The sequence below is a fragment of the Lutra lutra genome, chromosome 2, assembly GCF_902655055.1.
Source record: "Lutra lutra chromosome 2, mLutLut1.2, whole genome shotgun sequence".
NCBI classification, from domain to species: domain Eukaryota; kingdom Metazoa; phylum Chordata; class Mammalia; order Carnivora; family Mustelidae; genus Lutra; species Lutra lutra.
Window position 1 is genome coordinate 15,733,328 of NC_062279.1, and position 19,633 is coordinate 15,752,960.

General features: G+C 46.4%; 1 protein-coding gene across 3 annotated transcripts in view; it reads right to left on the reverse strand.

Annotated features, from left to right (window-relative positions):
* The window catches only part of ACSL1 (acyl-CoA synthetase long chain family member 1), a 65,404-nt gene extending 58,585 nt beyond the window's left edge, over positions 1–6,819 (reverse strand). For all 3 annotated transcript variants that reach the window (XM_047714753.1, XM_047714743.1, XM_047714771.1), the window contains exon 1: positions 6,669–6,819. The gene's annotated coding sequence lies outside the window, so the exon portion shown is untranslated. The remainder of the gene's footprint in view (positions 1–6,668) is intronic.
* Positions 6,820–19,633: the final 12,814 nt, after the last annotated feature.

Consider the following 19,633-nt stretch of genomic DNA (forward strand, 5'->3'; position numbering starts at 1 on the left):
TGGAAGGCAGAGATCTTGATGCAACCCTGTGCTTCCAGAGTCTGCCTTTCCAGAAGTCCCAGGATGTGGTAGCTGGGGAGAGACAAGGGAAACAGCAAGCTGGAAGCAAACTCTAGAAGCTCGTGAGAGCCAGGCTGAAGACTTGGGGCTTTCTAAAGGGAGTCCTGGAAGCCTTCTGGGCAGAAGGGAGGGATTCAATCAGAGTTCTGCATTAGGAAAAGTAATCACCCTCCCTCTCTCTCGCTCTTTTTTTTTTAAGATTTTATTTATTTATTTGACAGAGAGAGATCTCAAGTAGGCAGAGAGGCAGGCAGAGAGAGAGTGGGGAAAAGGAGGCTCCCTGCTGAGCAGAGAGCCCAATGCGGGGCTCAATCCCAGGACCCTGAGATCATGACCCGAGCTGAAGGCAGAGGCTTTAACCCACTGAGCCACCCAAGCGCCCCTCTCTCTCTCTCTCTCTCTCTTTTTTTTTTTAAAAAACAAAGGGTCTCTGCTGTCTAAACCAGAGGTGATGGGGCTATGGATTGGGCGGTGACACCCAGAAGGAAATGGAAGAATGGCTTTGTGTTGTGCAACCCTGTAGAGAGAGTAAATTAAAAAAAGCCGATTGCAGGGCACAAATCAGAGAGTACATTGAGATCTGGTCATTCCCTGAACAGGCCCGGGAACAAACTTCCCTGTGTGTCATGGCCAGAGGGGAACACAGGTTGTGTAACCTGGGCTCAGTCACCCATCTCCCAAACACCAGGTTTGCCAAGGGAGCAAATTAGGCTATTTCAGTGTTGTGTGGGCCTGGGGTCACTGGGAAGTCCCTCAGACCAGGGTGACTGACGAAGCGATGTGCCTGAGCTGGGGTCCCTACCCTTGCCCCCTTCGACCATGGCAGCCCTGCTTTTATTTGCTATCTTGGGGTTCTGCCTAAAACTGTACTAGAAAAAAGGCAGCCCTCCCCACTAGAGGATACCACTGGGCCTTCAAACCCTGAAAATGCACAATTCTGTTCTCTTGTCTAAAACATGCTGAGAAAGTCTGTTTCTGTTGCACAGAAAGCAAATCTATGTGCCGCGGTGAGGCTGAGCACTTCCCTCAGTGAGTGAGGCTTGAGCAGCTCTGCTAAGCCTGGGTCCCTGGCCCCAGCCACGCAGCTCTTCCTTCCACACACCTGATGCATTAAGCATGCGCCTTGACGGTTCACCAGTCTTAGGAGACCAACTTCCAGAGCAGGCACAGCCTTTTACTCTTTAATTCTCTAGAAAGTCAAGCTGCTTAGCCAGTGATCCTGCTACTCACTAAACTGAGTTGAACCAAAATTTGTTGTCCTTTTCAGCACTCTGGTGGTCTGAGACCGAGTGTAAAAATGAGACAGGGAAATAGCAAGGGGCAGTGACATGGAGACTGTTCTCAGTCTCTCACCACTAGCTGGGTAACCTGGAACTTTCCAGACACTCCCTGGACCAAGAACGTTTCAAGGTCTTCAGAGGCTACGGAGCCAATTAATTAGGAGCTCTGACCCTGAAGCCTGACTACCCGTGCAGGTTCAAATCCCAGTGTGGGCGACTTAATCCCTGCACCTATTTCTATATCCTTTGTAAAACAGGGATGATAGCAGGACTTACTTTGCAGGGCTGTTGGGAGGCTTAACTGAGTCAGCACCTGAGAAGCACTGAGGACAGGGCCTGGCGAGGTTGGCTGTTATCACCACCTCTCCTGTCCTGAGCCTGCCCCTGCCGGGGCTGGGGCGACAAGGTTAGTCATCTGACACTGCCCTGCTTTGTAGGTGACAGCTGAGCCTTGAGGCAGAAACTAGTCTCTGTAGCAACTTTCTTTTTACTCTAGTTGTTAAAAGAATAAACGGTATTTGAGGTATTTGGGCCTTAGCTCTACAGACATTTCTCTCCTAACAAACCTGAGGGGGAAAGTACCCATTTCTTTTGCAGCCAAAACTGTGCATATGGACAGTTAATGGACAGATAAATGGACAGATAAATACATTTATCAGAAGGCCTTCCAGAATGAGGAAATGGTATAAACAGCAATCCACATTTCCTCCTCTGATGCCCTATTTTTTCCATTTCTCTTTCCAGACCATGAAATCCTTATTTTGACAGCTTCTGACTAGAACACATGAACCCCAAAGTCCATTAAAACCATTCACGAACAAAAATAATTTTCAAATCACTGTCCATTCCAACAGTTTTAGAGAACATGCCCTCATTTCTTAAAAAGATACATTTAAATATATGAGAAGCTTGGCAAACTGTCCTAAAATAGTTATTCTTAAATATTCAACAATAGGGGCCCCTGGGTGGCTCAGGCAATTCAGCATCCAACTCTTGATTTCAGCTCAGGTCATGATCTCGAGGCCCTGGGATCAAGTCCCATGTTGGGTTTGGTACTCAGCAGGGAGTCTGATTGAGGATTCTCTCCCTCCCGCTCTGTCCTTTCTGCCTCACCCCCACACACATGTGCCCTCTCTCTCTCTCTCTCTAAAATAAATAAATATTTTTTTAAAATATATCCAACGATAGGAAAAGGGTAAATGAATTGGGACATATCCCATATACCACATTATGCAGTCATCCTAAAAGGTCATTTTTTAAGGAGCAGGCAACAACATGGAAAAATGTTCACAATATAACTTACGTGATTAAAATTAAGTTAACAAAATTTTTATATTTGGGGTGCCTCGGTGACTCAGTCATTAAGTGTCTGTCTGTGGCTCAGGTATGATCCCAGAGTCCTGGGATTGAGCCCTGCATAAGGCTCCCAGCTCAGCAGGGAGCCTGCTTCCTCCTCTCTCTCACTTCCCCTCCTAGTGTTCCCTCTCTCTCTGTCAAGTAAATAAATAAAATCTTGAAAAAAAATTTTTATCTTCAATTAAAACTATATGCTCAAAGTAAAAAAAGCAATTGTTTAGAAAAACACAAAAAGGAAATGCACAAAAATGTGAACAGCATTTATTCTCTTGAAGACTATTTTTTAAGAGCTCCCAAATTTTCTATAAGCATAGATTCCTATTATAATATAAAAAAACATATAATATATATTCCTATTTTAATATAATTCTGTAACAAAAGCATACATTCCTACTATACTTTCATATTTACATACTATATACACTTTTTAAAATTATAATTTTATATTTTATATTCATATACACACACATACATATATAGGTTTTTTAAGGTATATCATTTTGACTTAGGTATTAGTTTTCAAGTAAAACTTGAAGACTGGCAACTAACTCATGAAGAGAATTAGGCCAGGTACCCACACAGAGCCACCAGTTTTGAAATCTTAGATTTTGCAAACAAGACATTTCCCTCCAGCCACAGGCATTCTCCCAAGCAGGCAGCACAGGGCAACAGAGCGCTCACCTCCACCTCGGCTTTTGTCCAAAGAATGTGCCCTCTATCCAAGCCAGCCACGTTTCAAGCAAGGCTCGTTCCATATTTCGTTGTCCCCTCTTGATTCCACAAAGGTTACAACTCAGTCAAGAACTTCTGAATGTGAGGATGTAAAAAAGGCAGAAAAAGTAACCTAACACAGACTACACAATAGTTTTCTCTTGTCCTTGTGGTCTGGGCAATTTTTTCACAATTCTGTATCACTTTGGGCTTCCACAAACTAGAAATTCCTATGAGCTGTCTGTCATTCCCCATTTTAGTTAAGGAACTGGGGATAAAATGATCATTTCTGAGTTGCAGCCAGAAACACTGGTAAAACTGCTTCTATTCTAGTTCATAAGCTTTACAAACTTGGGTTTCTTTAAAAGCTCTCAGAGGGGCACCTGGGTGGCTCAGTCAGTTAAGCGTCTGCCTCGGGCTCAGGTCATGATCCCAGGGTCCTGGAATCCAGCCCCAGATCCCTAGGTCCCCAGGTGTCCAGGTGGGGGCTCCCTGCTCATTGGGGAGTCCACTTCTTTTTTTTTTTTTTTTTTTTTTTTTAGATTTTTTTTATTTATTTATTTGACAGAGAGAAATCACAAGTAGGCAGAGAGGCAGGCAGAGAGAGAGGAGGAAGCAGGCTCCCTGCTGAGCAGAAAGCCCGATGTGGGGCTTGAACCCAGGACCTGGGATCATGACCTGAGCCGAAGGCAGCGGCTTAACCCACTGAGCCACCCAGGCGCCCCGGGGAGTCCACTTCTTCCCAGCCACTCTCCCTACTCATGCTCTCTATCTCTCTCTTTCAAGTAAATAAATAAAATCTTTAAAAAAAAAAAAAAAAGCTCTCAGAGCCCCTTTAAGTACGACAGTACGACAGTATTTAAAACTAAACTCAACCCTTGGCAGCTTCAGATCAGCTCTGTTCAGAGATGCAACCTCTAGGCATGAATGTCAAAGAAAAGTGACCCTAAGACCCAAAGAAAAGTGCCCAAGCTGGCATGACAACCTACAGTAAAAACCTCTGGCACCTTCAGTCTACCTCCTCTGACTGACCTGCCTGTGAGAGAGCAAGGCTTGAAGACCACGGTTTCCAGTTAGGCCATAAGATACCAACAGCTTGGAGCTGCCTTAAAGGAAGTTCTTCTGTATTTTTGAACACAAGAGTCTAACCCATTGCATCATCCAAACAATACTGTTCATAAAACATTGTTAATGGATCCTAACTCAACAGAATTTGGATATAAGAGAGAGTAAGTGCCAAAGAATAATGGACAGATGCTTTATGGGGCAAGTTGCGCAATAAATTCAGCAGCTGACCTTAAAAATTATATATTCATCTCAGGTTCCTGAGTGTCAACATCTAGAAATTACGAGTATTTCGTAGTCTTGCTCTTTCCAGAAAAGTGAAACTTGAAGAGAGAGAGGAGAAATCCCCAGCTGTAATGACAAAACAGTCTGATCTTTCCCCAGCTCCTCCTCTGAACAGGTCCATTTTCCACAACACGGCTACCTCAAAAACAAAAGATGTGGTAAAGCCTGGACATGAGGCATGACACTGTGGCATGCTAGGACACTTTGAGTTCTTTCAAACTCCATTCAGAAGAGAGAGAGCCATGAAAACTCTGCCTCTCTGATACAAACAGAAACCAGTCCCTACCTGCATTTGTCCCAAGTAGCTTTCTCTCAAATGTCCCAAATCCAAAAGCCCAGAGATCTCTTTCTAGTCAGGCTGCCAGCAATAATAATAAAATTACTGTCAAAATATGCATAACATAGGAAGGAAATAGGTCAAAATGCTTATAATTGCGAGGGAAGGGTGATTTAAAAAAAAAAAAGGCTTCTCTGTTTACAGTAAATGCAAAAAACAGAGGTGTATAATATATGGCCTATGATATGTCTACATCATTTAAGTGAGGAAGGTAGGTATGAGGTTTGCTTTTAAGGATTGTCTTTTCCCAGTCATAGAATCTTAGCTCATGAAAGGCTTCAAGCCTAATGCGGTCCTTTCACAAGTAAGGAGTCAAGTTTCAGACTGGGAAGGGATTCTCCCAGTTGAGTGAGGACTAGAAAGTACGCCTCCAAACACCCGCTCCACCATGTTGGCAAGCAAGATTTCCTCTAAAGAGTTCGACCTCCTCGACCCCACTCATCCGCCAATCTAAGCTGCCATCTCCACTTGAAAGTGCAGAATCAACCAGAAATTTTTGTTTGTGTTAAGCAAATAACTGTTTACACTGAGGTAATCACAGGGGAAATTTGTGTCAGAAATTGCGAGATTTCATGTTTTTCTCATGCTAAGCAATGACAAAAATAAATAAATAAATAAATAAATAAATAAATGGAAGGGTATTGACTGTTGGGGGCACTTCGGATACTCCTGCACCAAGAAGATGCTTAAAAGTGTTAACTTTAAAAGACAAAGGCAATTAAGACTTATAATGGTCTTAATTAAGCTCCATAACCTTGAAGGTAGGCGGATCGGGGAAGGGGTCTGAAATTCTAACACACACACTGATCAGTGTCTTCTCTCTAGGTCCGACCACGTGTCCATTCAAGCCATTTACCACCACTCTCTGTTTACGCCGCAAGGAGATAAGGCATCATTTCTGCTTCCTAATTTCAAAACATCAGGCTTCGTACATCAATGACTCCAACACCGCTGTGTGCAGCGGCTATGGGCACTCTGGAGACACCGCGAGAATTTCTACACTTGGCAACCGGCTTTTGGATGCTGCCTTTGACCTTTCCGCAAGCGCTCCGCGCAGGGGCCACTGTCACGCCGCGGTAGCAGGACCGTCCGGCGCCGTGCTTCCAGGCGCGGTCCGAGAGCGCCTCAAAAACCCTGCCACGGGGCCAGGAAGGACGCCCGTGGCCGAGAGACCACCGGTCCCAGCCCCGCGAGATCATCCCTGGCATGTGAAGCTCGGGGTCCGCCTTCTGGGCCGGGCCGGTCCCCGCCGCCACACAAACGAGAGGCCGGTCCCGCGGCGCGCGTCACCCGGACCCCGCCGCGCACCAGCCCCGCTCCCGCGCAGCCCGGGCATCCCCGGCTCAGGCACAGGAAGCGGCCCGAAGGCCTCTGCCACCGCGGAAAGAGGAGCCGAGGGCAGAGGCCGGAAAAGCAGAACGGCCCCGGGAGCCGAGGGGAGGCTCACGCGTCTCCGCGGCGGCCGCCGCCTCCCGGGCTTGGGGCGGCGGGGCAGCCTGAGCCCCCGCGCCTCCACCGAGACCACCGGCGCCGCAGCCGGAAAGGACGCGGCTCCCCTCGGCAAGAGCACTCACCTCCTCGGCTGGCCGGCCGCTACGCCGCCAGCTGTCACTACAGCCCACTGCCTGTTCAGCGCCCGCTCGGATGCTATTTAAGGGCGCCGCCGTAGAGCCGCGGCGCCCTGGCTGCGCCCCAGCCTCCTCCGCCGCGGAGCCAAGCCGCTCGCCGGTGCGCCAGCCGCGCCCGCCCAGCTCCGCCCCGCCCCACCCGCCCAGCTCCGCCCCACCCTGTCCCGCCCCGTCCTCAAGCCCCGCCCTGTCCCGCCCCGTCCTCAAAGCCCCGCCTCCACCAGCAAGCCCCGCCCCCGACGTGCGCCTGCCTGCCTCCCCGCGGGAGGAGCCCAAACCTGGCTGCGTGCGGGCGGGTGCAGGGAGGCGACGAGCAAATTCAGTAGGAGTCGCTTCGCCTGCCTTCCATTTCATAGCGAACCTGTGGAAGGGCGAAGGGTGTATCATAGAGTCTCAGCCTAGAAGCCCGGCCAGCTCTGGGGTCCCGTTGCCATGGGGACCGGAAGACGCCCTTTTGCGTCCTCCCCTCCCAGTTGCCTGGGGAGCTTCCCTGGCCTATTTTCTTTTTTTTGACACTCACTTGCGGAGCCCCTTTTTACCCGATTTCACCACGGTCCCCACATGGGATTTTGCCACAGTCCCTGGCAGGGAAGACTCGTCTGGACTTTGCAATGTCTTGGTCGTGAAGCAACTCCGGACCTATCATACTGGTCTAGTTACAGCAGAATACAGATCCAACGTTACTCAAGGACAATATCCACCTGCCAAGTTCTTGAGGCCTCTATCTCCTATTCAGCCCTGGCTGGGGTTTTGAGGGGTTCTGCATCTGGGCAATGCCCATTTGACATGAACTTCTTCAGGTCCTATCCCAAATGTTATTTTTCCTCCCAGCACCTGAGGTCTGCCAGTGTCCTTAACCTCTAATAACGGTGGTTCGGGTTACAGGGGTGCTTGCGCCCGGTATTGGGAGGAGAGCTGCTATCTAGTACTTCTTTAAATTTGCAGCATGAAAAGCATTATTGGGATGATAAACCCCTCTGAAAACAACAGCTACAGTGTACTGAAACAATTCACACATGTTATCTCCTTGAATCTTCATCATAACCCTATGAGGTGGATGCTGACATGATTCTCCTTTCACAGATGAGGGAGAAACTGAGGCACAGAGGTTGAATGCTACTGCAGGCAAAACTGCACTTGGAACTCATGCAGTCTGCTTCCAGAGCACGCCCATAATAACCACTGGACTATACTTTGTCCTTACGTTTTTGCGAGCCGTGCTCACTGGAGGTGGTCTCAAGCATATCAAGTTGACTCGAGCAAGTAATATCCCTGGGACTTTCCTCCCAAAGTGTGTCAGGCACTATAGGACAGTGATGGCGAGGGCAACCCACGCTCCAGTGGCCTCTGCAGCAGCACAGGACTCCAAGACCCCCTTCTACGCACAGACTCTCTGTCTAAGATTAAAAATGGGCTCCACTTTGCTTTCTGTTGGTTTCCACTTGGCTAATCCTTGGTTTCTCTAATCAGATCTCTTCCTCCTCACCTGTGATTTCATCACTCATAGCCTCTTCTTTTTTTCTCTTGCTTCTCCAACCAGTCCTTCAGCCCCTCCTTATGCCCTTCAAAGTTCTCTGCTGTAGTGGTTTGCCAGAGCTGCCATTACAAGTATCACAAACCAGGTAGCTTACACAACATAAATTTATTGACTCAGAGTCCCAGAGGCTGGAATTTCAAAATGAAGGTGTGGGCTAGGGTTGGTTCCTTCTGAGGGCAGCAAGGGAAGAATCTGCTTCAGGCATCTCTCTTTGGCTTGGAGAAAGCTGTCTTTTCCCTGGTCTCCTCACCCGGTTTTTCCACCCGGGTCTCCTCACCTGGTTTTTTGGCTTGGAGAAAGCTGTCTTTTTCCTGGTCTCCTCACCCGGTTTTTCCACATGTCTTCTTATGAGGATATCAGTCATATTGGATCAGAGTTCACAGTAAGGGCATTAATTTGATGACCTCTGTGAAGTCCCTATCTACTTGGGAGTTAAGACTTCAACAAATAAGTCTGGGGAGAGGAGGGGATGCAATTCAACCCACAACGTATGACAGCTGTCACTGACTAACTTCCCTATCACTTCCCCCTCCAAGACCCTTTTTTCCTCGTTGGTTGGCTCTTCCTTGGCTTCTAGCCCTAATGCAGGTAACTGATCCCTGAGAATGAGAAAGGCACACAATCAGGAATTATATCTCAATTCCTACTCTCTCTGGTAAAGTCACTGTATGACATAGGGAAGGAAGCAAGTTCAGGTTTCTCCTCTGGAAAAAGGGGACTAGACTAAATAATTCCTTAGGTCTCTTTCATAGCTAACACTTAAAAACAAAACAAAAACAAAAAATTTATCTCCTTAATCATTTCAAAAAGTTTCACAACGTATGGGGTTGTTCCATGACCATGAAATAAAGACATTGAAGGCAGGCAGAACTGCACAGTGGTTAAAAACATTGGCTAAGCCCCCTCTCTTCCTCTGTAAGACAGGAATAATGGCACCCACCTTAGGAGGGTGTCAGCCCATCACCTTAGTTTTCTCATTAAATGAACGTTCCAAGCTCCATGGTTGGGGGCTCCATTTTGTGACTTGGAAAGATGTAGGAACACAGACTTAAGTCCCTTTTCCATCTTCTTTTTTAAGCAAACATTTCTATAGCCACCCGAAAAAAAGCCAATTGGGTGTCGCAACAGAGCAAATCTAATGGAAATTTAAGTCTCTGATTAGTTGTTCTCAGTCCCATATTGGCTTGATTAAAATGCTGTGGCTAACTCTGGCTAGATCCAGATCTATCGAACACCAATTGATCCATCTTCTGGAGAAGCTAAACAGAGTCAAGGTCCTTTTGGGGACAAGCTGAGGGACAGGTTGACAATGATCTTGTCTCCAAAGCTCCCACTTGTGATTGCCAGCAGCAGAATTGTCACTATTATTGATCTTCTGTATCTACTGATTTTGAACATGGTCATCTGCAGGATAGCCACATCCATTAATAGTGGTCAATGTGCTTTTAATTCCAGGATGGCTAAAGAAAGAGTTGGCATCAGTGGCTGGGTGCTTCTCACTCAGTCTTTTTTGAGGCTACATCTGCGTTAGGCATATATCCCTCTCCCCCGTGAAACTGTTAGTGTCTAGAAAGCGGGACTGTATGCCATTAATCTCAGATTTGCTGGGCTTCCAGCAATAGGGAAAAAGGATGTTTCCACCAAACTGACACTGTTCTATAACTACTGGTGATTATCACATAGTCTCCAGTGGCCCTCATTGAAGCCATAGTCCTCCCTTCTCCCACGCCCCTTTTATTGCTGCCATGCACTTGATCCTCTGACTTCATTAACTTTATGAGGAGAGTTAGTTTACAGCTCTCTAGCCAGTAACCTCCACGGGTGTACCCCTCTTCCCACTGGGAGGCTCCCAAGGGCTCTCCGAGGATCCTATCCTGCTGGGTGGAAATACTTGCAGATTAAGAGCAAAGCCTTAGAGTCAGACTGCTTGGATTCAAATTCCACAATTTACTGGTCCCAGACCTTGGGTAAAAAAACCTCTAATCCCTAGCTCTTTTCTTTCTTTCTTTCTTTCTTTCTTTTTTTTTTAACGATTTTTATTTATTTATTAAAGAGAGAGAGAGAGAGCATGAGCAGGGGGAGGGGTCGAAGGAAGATGGGGGAAGCAGACTCCCCACCGAGCAAGAAGCCTGACACCGTCTCCATGGGGGCTCCATGGCAGGACCCAGAGATCATGACCTGAGCTGAAGGCAGACGCTTAAGCTACTGAACCACCCAGGCACTGCCAATCCCTAGCTTTCTTATCTGCCAAGTGAGTGTGATATCCTAGGGCAACCAATGTAAATCACAATACGTTGTAAGTTGCACCATTATCGTATCTATCTCTGAGAAGGAAAAAAAAATGTTCCACATTATATTTGCAACATCACAGTTGAGAGATGAACCCTATATTGCTTGGCTTTTACTGCATAACAAATCACCTTAAACCTTAGCGGCTAAACGTCTGTCTTCCGCTTGGTCATGATCCCAAGGTCCTGGAATCAAGCACCTGCATCGGGCTCCGTGCTCAGTGGGGTGTCTGCTTCTCCCTGTCTTCCCCCCACTCTCCACTGCTTGTGCTCTCCTCTCGTTCTCTCTTTCTCTCACAAATAAATAAATAAATATTTTTTTTAAAAAGAAAAAAAAAACTTAGTGGCTTAAAATAACGACCATTTATTAGCTCACAGTTCTGTGGCTGGGCACATGGGCTGGGTTCAACCAGGTAGTTCCTCTGCTGGTCTCTCCTGAGCTCGCTCTCTCTCTTGCCACCAGTCAGCCAGTAGTTAGATGAGCTAGATGGTTCGAGAATGGCCTCAGTCACTTGGTCGTCAGGCTGTTTGCTGGGGTCCCTTTGTTCTCTTCCAGGTGCCCACTCCAGGGAGCTAGTTCATGTGTGCTAAAATGGTGGGCTCAGGGCTCCAAGCTCAGCAAAGGGGACAAGCCCTGATGTGCAACTGCTTTTCAGATGCCCTGTTTGCCGCCATTCCATTGGCCCAAGAAAGCCACATGACCAAGTCAAGTATCCATGTGGGAAAGGATTACCCAAGGACATCAATTCAGAGGGGAACTATGGTGACCATGTTGCAAAAAATCTGGAAAAAAAAAAATGCATTTAAGAATACACAAAATATCGGGTTCTCTGCTCGGCAGAGATCCTGCTTCCCTCTCTCTCTCTCTCTGCCTGCCTCTCCATCTACTTGTGATCTCTCTCTGTCAAATAAATAAAATCTTAAAAAAAAAAAGAATACACAAAATATAGTAGTAGCGATGGATGTTAAAGATTTATTAGGGTGATCATATCATAATATACATATATCGAATCATTACACTGTACACCTGAAACTAATATATGTTATATGTCAATCATTACGCTGTACACCTGAAACTAATATGTTATATGTCAATCGATCTCAATTTAAGAAAGTAGAGAAGAAACATATTAGCTGAAGTGAACATAGAGTTTAAGAATATTTACTTTGTAGCTTTGTTGGTGGAGGGACCCCCCCCACCACCAATGCTTAAGGAGATGAGAGGCAAATGTTTTGGAAAGCAGAAGTCATTAGCTTCTAGCAGAGGAAAGACCTTTCTCTGGGACTGGAGGGAAAGAAGTTGAAGTTGGTATGGATAAAGTTTGAAAATAGTAGAGTTCAGGGGTGCCTGGGTGGCTCAGTGGGTTAAGCCTCTGCCTTCGGCTCAGGTCATGATCCCAGGGTCCTGGGATCAAGCCCCACGTTGGGCTCTCTGCTCAGCAGGGAGCCTGCTTCCCCCTCTCTCTCTCTGCCTGCCTCTCTGCCTACTTGTGATCTCTGTCTGTCAAATAAATAAATAAAATCTTAAAAAAAAAAAAAAGAAAGAAAGAAAATAGTAGAGTTCAAAGAGGAAGGAATCAGGCCCTCTACTCTTGTGACCAAAGTAAATAAAATATTCTTCATTCTAAAGAATATAGAGTCGTGATGCCTTTTCTCCATCCCCATTCCTCCAGAGATTGCAGTCCTGTGCTCCCTCTGTTTTCACAGAAGAAATAGGGTTTTTACAGGAAAAACCAGGCTTCTGTGAGTTTAGCCTTGATCAATTTTAAAACATGTATGACTGTCCAGTTCAATGGATAGTGCTGGTATATACTGTTTCCCTAAGAGTTTCTACCTTTGAGCATTCCTGGCGGGTCTAGCCTTCCTTAAACTTCAGTAAGCCAGCACCGTTTATCAAACTAAAGTTCCCAATTCATAACCACTGATAAAATAAGCATTTCTGCTTTAAAACCTGGAGTGTCCCTTTAAACAGTTTAGGGTGACAAGATGAAATATATCACCAAGAGAGCTCCTTTCAGAGTACTTAAATATTAATCACGCCCCTGCCTTCCAAACATTGCGTTCTCTCTTTGTTCAATAATCCCTCCACTGACCTAATAGAGGAATACAGAAGCCAACACTGCTGAGAGTATGTTTTCTGCTTATTAGAAGAAAATTAAAAAAGAAGAAGAAGAAGAAGAAGAAGAAGAAGAAGAAGAAGAAGAAGAAGAAGAAGAAGAGGAAAACCATAATTTCTTAAGAAAATAAAATCCCAGGGCGCCTGGGTGGCTCAGTAGTTAAGTGTCTGCCTTCAGTGCAGATCCTGATCCCAGAGTCCTGGGATCAAGCCCTGCATCGGGCTCCCTGCTTGGCAGGAAGCCTGCTTCACTCCCTCCCACTCCCCCTGCTTGAGTTCCCTCTCTTGCTGGTCTCTGCCAAATAAATAAATAAAATCTTAAAAAAAAAAAAATAAATACAATCCTTTGTCTGATTCCTGAATAAACACTGGGATAGATCTGGACAGACAGGCAGATGATGATAGATAGATAGATAGATAGATGATAGATAGATAGAGATAGACAGAGGGATAGATATGATTGGAGTATGCTGGGCCTTTTGAGGACCAAGGGTCATCTTGGATCCAAGAAAGGATTTTGTTTAAGAAAAAAAGCAGGGCCAGGGTGGTGAGTTGCCCTGTGAGATAATGTCTGCGAAGCACTCAGTACCTAGGATGGAGCTCGATAAATACTATTGCTTTTGCTTCTCTTCGGAAAGCCTTTGTAGCTTATGCTTCTTTCTACCTGCAACCCTGTAAAGTCTTATCATCCAAAACCTAATTCAGGCATCCCTTTCTCCAGGACACACACACGGACACACACACACACACACACACACACAATATGTTGTCCACAGAGCTGTGCTAGCCTGCACATAGGATGTGTGATCTGTTGTAACTAACAGATTGTCCCTTCTGTGCTTTGAGGCCCATGGGCCTGGCTTTGAGCTCCCTGACAGCAGACATTCTGTGTCTAGCCATCTCCTACCCTCCTGTCAATGCAACACTGGACACTCGATACCCATTTATTCAATGGAACAGCTCTGCCACCTCCAAGAGAACAGCTTCTCATTCCCCAAGTGTAATTGTTCTTTCCTCTGGAGGTGCTCCCATGGCTCTTTGCAATGTTTCCATCGTAGGACTTGTCACATTCTGTTGTAATTACCTGTTTGTGTAACATGCACCTGGACAGAATGTGCGTGATTCTCCCTGATTTCACACAGATTCCCCCCTTCCCTATGCCTGATAGTAGCCGGAGTACTCTGCAGATTCCTGTAAATGAATAAAAACTGTTTCAACTGCCCATTCTAGTTATACTCAGGAAGGCCTGTGGCCTAGAGGTCCGGAGGAAAATTAGATTTAGTATGTAATTCATCAGTTGTTATCTCTAGTCCTTCCCTCTCCTCTCAGGTCGCAATGCTGTTCCCTTACCACATGCTTGGGAGAGTGGTCAGTGGAGGCCCAGCCCCGGTCCCTGGGGCCTCTCCCACCCTCCTACCATCCCCCCAGCCCCCTACCCCCACCTGCCACCACCAACAAGGAAATATTATGTGGCAGGCCCACAACACCCAGCAGTATTTTAAGTTTCTCTCAGTGAATAGAATGTGGCTGAAAATACCATGGGGAGTGCAGGGGACTTGGACCAGATCGTTGCTCACCCCAGTTCCTGGGGAAAGGACACTGGTAACCCCCCCTAGGGTTGGCACATCAGCTCTGAGAGGTGTTGAAACTGGGTGAATGGAGCAACACGCAGCCTCCCTTCGATCTGCTGGGGCTTCTCCTTCATCCCCACTGCACCAGCCCTGCCATTGAACACCGCCCCAAGCCCACGCCTCCACCTTCTGGAGGCTGCCACGGCCCACCCTGAGAATCTGATGAATGCTATGGATCTTCACTTCCTAAGTGTTTATCATATGCTGTCTGTTTATCATATGCTGTCTGTGGGTGTCCGAGGATCCCTAGGTTAAGAGCCTCTGATGGAATAGAAAAAGTATTCAAAGGGGGATTATAAAGATCTAAGTTCAAGGCTGGTCTCTGCCCCTTAGCGATTTAAAAAAAAATGGTTCAAGAAGACAATTTAAGTGATATTGATGAGGGAGCAGAAAGCCAAGTGAGGGGAAAGCACAGGCTGACACACCACAACATCCCCGGGCAACAGGTGGGATCTATGGGATCTGTGTGACATTCCTCGGTCACTCCCAGCTGCCCTGAAACTCAGGAAAGGAGAAAATAAATGGTTAACTAACAGCGATCACAGTCCTGCAAGACCCGAGTCTCTATCAGTGATTTAGAAGAAAAAACCATTCTTAGAGGTCTCTGGAAGTTGGGTTGATAGATCCCCAAGATTCAATTTCCTGGAGCCCTACCATCAGCCTCCCATCCAAAGTACTGTGGCAAACAAAGGTAGAAGGAAATGTAAATCAAGTAAAACTTCCTTACAATTTGCAACCCATTGACCAACACTAGAGGCTGGCAGAATAGAACCTTCCTCCAGGAAACTCGCAATGGTCCGAATGTTAATGCTTGGCTGGAGGGAAAAACCACCTCAGCTTGACAATAGCCAGGCCCCCAGGATCCTCCGAGGCTTCTTTAGCATATCAAAGTCCTTTTGGATGCCTCCCTTTCTCCTCACCTCCCCCACCTCCCAAATACAGAATGACCCACCCTTCACAAGCCCGGCACAGCCCCCGGTCCGTCCCTACGCTTCAATAAAATCATCTTTTTCTGCACCAAAGACGTCTCAAGAATTCTTTTCTGGGCCTTCAGCTCCAGACCTCACCTACATTCCCAAACTACATCAATAGGAACAAATTATTGAACACTTCATGGAGCTGATAGCTCCCATTCAAGAACCATACAGCAGGGAGGAAGGCAGGAAAGCACTTTTAAGATAAATAATAAAGAACAGGGAAGAGAAAAACAGAAAATCTCTGATTGGCCGGGGCTACCCAGTTAACCTTGACTGCAGTGAGAAGGAACGGAGAAATACTATAGAGCCTGAGCTGGCTTGGCATTTGGGGATTGGTGGATTCAAAATATTGCGTTTCTGGGCAGGGGAGCATTTATAGGGACACGAAAGTTATCTGAATTTTGGTTTCCTGATGGTACACCATGGGCAGGACCAGATCCGTCATGGGCTTAGAAATTTGTTTTAAGGCTGGTTATGTGAATCAGCTCTGAGCCTCTACAGGTTGTAAGCGGCTTGCCACCTAACAGGCTCTTGGTTCTAGGTTCTCCAGCGCAAGCTTTCAGCTATGCTGTAACCGTTTTTTTTTTTGTTTTTTTTTTTTTTTTTTTTAAATTTTATTTATTTATTTGACAGAGAGATCACAAGTAGGCAGAGAGGCAGGCAGAGAGAGGGGGAAGCGGGGTCTCTACTGAACAGAGAGCCCGATGCGGGGCTCGATCCCAGGACCCTGAGATCATGACCTGGGCTGAAGGCAGAGGCTTAACCCACTGAGCCACCCAGGCGCCCCACTGTAACCGTTTTTAAGTACGAGGTGCTATCAGTTTGGCACAAGTAGGCAACGAACGATTGATAGTTTACTAGAAGTTCAGCTCTTCATCCCTTCACTTAAAAGCATTTGCTGGATGCATTGACTAGATGATCTCCAGGAGCCTGGGACTGGAGAGGGCAGGTAAACGCAGGACCACATGTGTGTACACCTGCTCATGAAAGGTGTACAGAGCAGACTAATACACGGGACCGCAGCTCACAGTATGATGGCCTTGTGCCTCTCTATCCCTAGAATAGACTCCCTCTCAAAAATTTCAGCACAAAATATTTTACCTAATTCACGCCCCAAAAATATTTTACCTAATTCACGCCCAAAAAAGGACCCGTGGTATGGGTCCCTCCAGCCTTGTGGCCAGGTGATCGAAGTCTGACCCTTGTTTGGCGCCCCCTCTAGAACATTCTCTTCCTTGACTCTGTTCAAGTCAAAGCCAAGAGTCTCCATCAGGAATATTCTTATATAGTCAGCACTTAGGGAGACATCTTTGGCCTAAATATGCAGAACACACGGCTTTTTGAAATTAGTTCCGTTTGGTAAATAACCAATGTTCTCACTGACTGAATAAAATTGATTATAATATTCGCTCTGCCCAGCTAAAGGCTACTAAAATGTGTTTTGCAAAGGACTGGTTTTGCATCACTGTTAAAAATCCTTACACTTTTTTTTTTTTTTAATAGCTGCCAAGATATTCTTCAATTTAAAATGCAGGCAGCTCACATACATATGGGCTTCTGGTCATTTAGACTCACTAAACGTTTAGGGACGACTGGGTGGCTCAGTGGTTGGGCGGCTGCCTTCAGCTCAGGTCATGATCCCAGGGTCCTAGGATAGAGTCCCACACCGGGAATCTTTGCTCAGCAGGGAGCCTGCTTCTCCCTGTTTGCCACTCCCCCTGCTTGTGCTCTCTCCCACTCTCTCTCTCTGACAAATACATACATACATACATACATACATACATAAATACAAAAAAATTTAGACTCCTCTACTCTCATGGGGTCTTCTTCAGGTCAGTCGATTTGCCAAAATTTACAAAGCTCCCACTTTGCCAAGCACTGGGCTTTTTGATAATAATCTGGAGAGGTCACCTAAGGCATAAATAATTGTAATTTTCTGAACTCTTTCTCCTGGGTGCTGTTCCTACTGAGGTACCCCATGCTATTTAGTTTCTATAACTTTCATGTTAGATGGAGGAAAAAAATAGCACTGTGGTCCAGTCTAAACATTGCATTCATAGGTCTGCTTTAATGGGTCTTCTTTTCAGGTTTATTGAAAAACCGTCTCTACCATCCATTCACATTGACGGAGCAAGCACCATCTGGGGCTAGAACTGTTGGGGGTATAAGACATGATTTCTGTTTGCAAAGGTTTTTTAATTAAATTGGGAACTGTGATAAAATAAGGAATATATTTAGTCTTTATCCTTGATTCCTGGCACAGAGTCCCTAAAACCCTTGGAATTTCCCAAGTCGTAAGTATCTTTTATTACTCAAAGTGAGTCCCTTTAGCTTGAGTTTATGCTGATGAGGCTATGTGGGTCTCAGGATAGGATTGGTCTTCCAACCTCACTCATTGACTTCCAGGAAGGGGCAGGGGTCTGGAGATTAAGTTTTGTTTTGTTTTGTTTTGTTTTGTTTTTTAAAGATTTTATTTATTTATTTGACAGACAGAGATCACAAGTAGGCAGAGAGGCAGGCAGAGAGAGAGGAAGGGAAGCAGGCTCCCTGCTGAGCAGAGAGCCCGATGCGGGACTCGATCCCAGGACCCTGAGATCATGACCTGAGCTGAAGGCAGCGGCTTAACCCACTGAGCCACCCAGGCGCCCCTGGAGATTAAGTTTTATAAAACTTCTGAAAAGAAGAAATTGGATGAGCTTCTGGGTGAGTGGATGCAGTCACCTGCCCAGAGGGAGGGTGCCATAGCCCCACTCTACAGAGAGAGACACTCCTGAACTCAGGACCCCCCTGGACCTTACCCTATGTACCTCTTCATCTGGCTGTTTATTCTTATCATAATTTCCTTTAGAGTAAACCAACAAATGTAAATGTTACCCTGAGTTTTATCAGTTGTTCTGGCCAATTATGGAACCTGAGAAGTGGGTCACGGGAACACCTGATTTTTAGCCAAATCGGACACAAGTGTGGGGTGTCACTACTTGTAACTGGCATTGGAAGCTTGGGGGGCAGTCTTTCGGGACTGAGCCCTTAACCTGTAGGGGTCTGTGCTGACTCTACATTAGGCACAGAACTGAATTGTGGACATCAGCAGAAAATTGGCTGTTGGTGTTGGAAATTGATTTAAAGATAAATAAGAATGCCAAATAGCACTTGAAAAATGTGAGTGGTGTCTCCGTGAGCTTATGCTAGGTCTTGCTACAGTAATATGACCTCTGAAATGTCGGTGGCTGATAACAACACAAGTTGATTTTTCATTCTCATGACAGCTGAGCTAGAGATCAGCAATGGACGCCACATATCTTCATCTTTCTAGGACCCAAGATGGTGGGACAGCCTCCCTCTAAGGAGACGTCCCTCAGGGCAGAGAAGAAAGTGCAAGGGGGGGGGGGGGACCACGAGATCTCTCTCAAAGCTGTGCTTGGACGGGGGACGTGTCACTTCCGTTCACATTTTATTACCCTCATCAAGTTATGAGAGTATCGTAATAATAATCCTTTCATAGGAAGGGGCTTCGGATAACAGGGCCCGAGAATCTCATCTATCACAAATAGTGTAGAGAAGGAGCGTTCTGAGAACGAAGATGGGGGAAGATCTTGGAGAACCGTAGCCATGACAGGCCCCTCAGTTGGAGCCACTGAAGGGGTCTTGAAGGAGGGTTAGGATTCAGACAGATGGAGTGGTGCTGGGCCCTTAAGATGCCACCGCAAAGTGCCCAAAGTGACATATTCAGATGTCAAGAAACAAGACAATTCAGAAAGAATAGGGTTGGAGTTGGTAGGTTGTTTAGGAGAAAGGCTGAACTACTTGAATCACTATATATGGAAACGTGAAGTAACTGCTACTATTTATTGAACTTTGCCCTAGGAGTTGAGATAAATATACTCTTCTTTAAATCTACCATAAATTTCTCCCCATTTTAGAGAAATTGCGGCTTTAGAGGCGAGGTCCTGGCCTGAAGCCACAAAGCTGATGCGTGCAGAAGTCAGGATTCAAACCGTGACAGTCTGCTGCAGGAACAGTCTTCAGTCGACCACGGCTGGGAGAGCCTGGGGGGATTAATACACTTGCCCTGTACCCTACATCAAACAGCCGGCTTCTTAGCTGCAAGCAACAGAAGCCCACTATGACTGATGTGGATAGATCTAGAACACTGGGAAGAACTCACAGGACGTTCAGGACATTCAGGACATTCGCCTGGCATCTAAGCCGGGAAGCAGGTAGAAGTCTACCCATCTCTTAGCAAGATGAGTCTTGTTAGAATGCCAGTAGCACAGCTGCGGTAACTGCCACAGGTAGACGCCAACCCTCCCTTTGTGTCTGTTACCCTCACTCAAATTGTAGGATGAGCTTCGGCTGCCAGCT